General features: G+C 36.6%; 1 pseudogene; it reads left to right on the forward strand.

Moving 5' to 3' along the window:
* The first annotated feature begins 257 nt into the window (after nt 1-257).
* LOC131904638 (large ribosomal subunit protein uL10-like) lies at nt 258-1207 on the forward strand (annotated as a pseudogene).
* The last annotated feature ends 3566 nt before the right edge of the window (nt 1208-4773 follow it).

Raw genomic sequence — 4773 nt, forward strand, 5'->3', positions numbered from 1 at the left:
GTTATCCCTGAGCTTTGGGAGGAGGCTTGTATGATATATATGTCCCATGTAGGGCTGAGCACCCCACAATTATTTATTCTCTGCACTTTAATCAGTTGCCGGTCTCTGTGTTAATCAGCATCTACTACAAAAAAGAGAAGTGATTCTCTGGTGTGGGTTGACAATTGCATTGATTTACAGGTATAATGATAAAGTCTCAAAGAGTCTGTTGAATACTATGTCTCTTTAGCAGAATAATAGTAGTGGTTTCCTCTGTGATGCCCAGGGAAGACAGGGCAACCAGGAAGTCCAACTACTTCAAAATCATTCAACTTTTAGATGATTACCCAAATGCTTCATTGTGGGAGCAGATAATGTGGGCTCCAAGCAGATGAAGTAGATCCACATGTCTCTGCAAGGAAAGAGTGTGGTGCTGATGGGCATGAACACCATGATGTTCAAGGCCATCCAGATGCATCTGGAAAGCAACCCAGCTCAGGAGAAAGTGGTTTGATATTTCATGCGGAATGTGGGCTTGGTGTTCATGAAGGAGGACCCCATGAAGGAAGACCTCACCAAGATTAGAGACATGCTGCTGGCCAATGAGGTGCCAGCTGTGCCCATGTTATTTATATCCCTGTGTAATGTCACTGTGCCAGTCCAAAACACTGGTCAGGAGCCTAAGACCTCTTTCATCCATGTTTTAGGCATCACCACTAAACCACCAGAGGTACCATTGAAATTATAAGTGATATGCAGCTGATAAAAACTGGAGACAATGTAGGAGCCAATGCAGTGCTTAACAAGCTGAATGTCTCCCAGTTCTCCTTTGGGCTGTCATCCAGAAGGTTATTAACAGTGACATCATTTACAACCCGGAAGTGCTTGACATAACGGAGCTGATTCTGCACTCTCACTTCTGAGAGGGTGTCCAAAATGTTGCAAGTGTTTGTGTGCAGACTGGTTACCAGACTGTTGCCTCAGTGCCACATTATATCATCAATGGGTACAAGCGGGTCCTGGCTTTGTCTGTGGAGACTGAGCACACCTTCCCACTTGCTGAAAGAGTCAAGGCCTTCTTGGCTGATCCATCTGCATTTGTGGCTGCTGGTGGTGTGATGCGGCCACCAATGCTGCTCCTGCTTCTGCTGCAACCCAAGCCAAGTCTGAAGCCAAGGACTGGTCAGAATAATCAGATCAGGATAAGGGATTTGGTCTCTTTGACTAATCCCCTCAAAGCAAGCAACTCAGCTAGACTAATTTGTAAAACAACGGAAATAATGACTTACTTGTGTTTTAAAAAGTGGTTTCTTCCCAAAGGGCTAAGACCTTCTCATTACAGGGTTTTGTTCTGGATAATGGAACTAGGTATGGGTTAAAATATGTTATATGGGTCTTAAATCTAGTCATATAGTGGTAGGTTATTCCAATATCATTCATTCATGCCACTATTTTTATATTCTCCTATCCATTCAAAGCAAAATAAAATAGATCTGCCCCATAGCTGTATTAGTTACCTATGGCTGTGTAATGACTTCAAAAATGTAATTTGAACATTTCCATTTCTATGGATTGACAGCTCCGTTTGAGGGTCTGTTATGAAGTTGGAATGAAGGCATTGGCTGGGGATGCAATCAATCAAGGACTGGACTGAGTCAGCAAAATTCCCTCCAAGCTCACATGCTTTATCAAAGGCCTTGGTTCCTCACAAGCATTTCCTAGAAGTCTTATTTTCTTGTTTTTTTTTTGTTTTGTTTTGTTTTTTGTTTTTCGAGACAGGGTTTCTCTGTGTAGCTTTGCGCCTTTTCTGGATCTCACATTGTAGACCAGGCTGGCCTTGAACTCACAAAGATCCACCTGGCTCTGCCTCCCAGTGCTGGGATTAAAGGCGTGTGCCACCACCGCCCAGAAGTCTTATTTTCTTATCACATAGTCCAATCTGTGTGGAGGCTTTAATTTCCTTATATCTTAAATGACATGGCTTCTGGCTTTCCCAGAGTAAGTTAACTAATACAGTAAGGAGGACAACACAATAACCTATTAATGAGTCATAGATCTCACTATCCATCACTTACATCCTATTCTAGCTACTGAAATAGAAGCAAATCATTGACCCCAACCCATATTTAAGAAGAAGAATTATGGTACACACCTTTTGAAATAATTATTAAATGTGTGGACGCAATTAAGAACTTCCATAAGTATTTCTATGATATATAAGAATATACTGAACAACTGAAGACAATATCCACATGACCTGAAAATGCACAACAAATTCAATTTTCATCCACTAGTAGGATTCTTTTATTAAAACTCTCAAATGATAATACTGTTTTAGAATGCGAAAGGACAAGTCAAAAGCACATGGATTAGATATGTGTCATTCTTAGTCTACAAGATGCTTCATTCACTTGCTGACTTATTATTTGCTCATTGAAAAACATGCATGTACAAGAACAAGCAAGGAGTGATATTTTATATTTAAAAATAAATCTAAATGTCCTTTAGCCATCCAGAAAGGTATTAAGAGCTAACACAAGTTTAGGGAGAGACCGTGGTATAATAAGAACTGCTTTAAAAATTCTTGCTGGTGTCATGCATAATAAACACTGAAGGAAAGCTAAGATGGAAGACCGATTAGGAGATAGCAAAATAATTAGATGATGGATGATAAGAAGTAATACACACTGTGACCATCACTGAAGATGAAAAATGAAAGTAGATTTAAAATATATGCTGAAGAAAAGTGGAACAATCATCTCCCACTGAAAGGGACTCTGCACTATTTTCTCCCGAGGAGTGTTGCTTGAGAAGAATTCATACCTCCATTTCTCAGTTGCAGAAGCTTCTACAATGAAGAAAGAAAACAATGTTATATCCAAACTACACCCCAGGACTGAGTTGACTCATGACCTCTCCTGAAAATGCACTGTCATATCAATAGTCATGTCAGTGTGAAAAATAGGAGACTGTGGCCCTCTGCTAGAATTACAGCATCCATATTCTTTGTAATGTGTGGAAAATATAATTCAAGTTTCACATAAACTTTTGGAAGTACCAGTGATACCAGCTGATTAGTTATACCTTCTGTTGGCATGAGTGTTCCCATAACAGCCTTCTGGTATATATTTTCCAGAATATTAAAGGGCACATTTGTAATATGTTGAATGGCAAAAAAGAACAATGTATACAGGGAAATGTGCAGAAAGAAGGGCTTTGGAGCGCCACACATTTACACGCTTCTCTTGTTCTATTCCTACCTAGGTTTCTGACATTTGTTATGCGAAGGTTTTTAAATCACAATTTCTTTCAAGAAAATAATTGAAATTCACTCAAAGATTGACAATACCAAATAAAGTAATTTATGTAAATACTAGGGACAGTGCCTGACACTTAGTAAGTGCTAATAAATATGTGTGATTAACTCGATCCTCCTTATAATATTATTAGGGATGATTTGATAAATGCAACTAGGTAAGTTGATTACAAAGATATTTTATTAAATTATTCTGAAGATTTAAAAGTAGCAACATTTAAAATATCTATGTTTTGCTTTATTTACCTACAAAAGGAGGGGTTTCTTGAGGACACTGAGAGTCTTTGTTAGGACATAGCAAGAATCTTGCCAATTGTGTTTACTCTACACAGTGATTTGCTGAAAGGGGAGTCACATTAGCAAAAGACAAGGATAACTAACACACAAATGTCTTTTTCACAACATTGCTAAATATCACTATTGACTTTAATTGCCCAATGAGCTTCATAAATATGTGAAACAGGCCTTCTATTTAAAGAATAGTATCAAGCTGGGACTGTAGCTCAGTGGTGGAATGCTTGCCTAGCTGTGTGAGACTCAACGCTCAATTCTCAATACTTCAAATATTAATAATTATCATTAACATAAAATGATGTCATATTCTAATGTTTTTCAAAGATTATAATTCCTTCTATATATAACCAAAGCAAAAATATAAGTGCTTTAAAATTTTTCCAGTTTCTTAACAGCTGAAGTATCCTGGAGTACACTGTGTATTAGGTCAGAATATTCAACAGTTTCAAAAGCAGTTATATGATAACATTATCTTTAAATGTCAAAGAGATTAAAATAATCAAGCAAATGCTTCTTATATTACCTAAAAATAAAACCAAAAAATCATCCACAAAGTGAATAACACTCATCATACATTCTTAATGAACTATATTTTAACTTATATTTTATTACTTTTTAGTGTTAAAAATTCTATTAGTGCTTCTGACATTATATTCATATAAGGTATGCTGTATCCTTTATTCTTTATATATATATATATATATATATATATATATATATATATATATATATATATATGACTGGAGAAATGGTTTGAGGGTAAAGCACTTACTGAGGTATCATGAGGACCTGGGTTCAAATCTCCAGAGCCCATCTAAAGTTAATGCAGTAGTATGTCTCTAATCCCAGGACTTCTAGAGGTAGATAGGAGATCAGTGAAGACAGAAAATATCCCAAAAGTATATGGGTCAGTTATCCTGGCAGATATATCAATGAAAAACAAAAAGAGACCCTATTTTACACAACATAAAAGGTGAAAAACAACTCTCAAGGTTGCCCTCTGATCTGCATACACAGTGGCATTCACATCTCCACACTTACACAGAACTAAATATAATAACACAACTATCAAATTATTCTTTTAATCATCAATCTATTATCTTAAGTATGATTATCACTAAATAAAAACTAAAGAAACTTTCTGGATATCTCATATATTATATTGGGTTTTTTTGTTTGTTGGT

This window comes from Peromyscus eremicus, chromosome 2 (assembly GCF_949786415.1).
Source record: "Peromyscus eremicus chromosome 2, PerEre_H2_v1, whole genome shotgun sequence".
Taxonomy (NCBI): Eukaryota; Metazoa; Chordata; class Mammalia; order Rodentia; family Cricetidae; genus Peromyscus; species Peromyscus eremicus.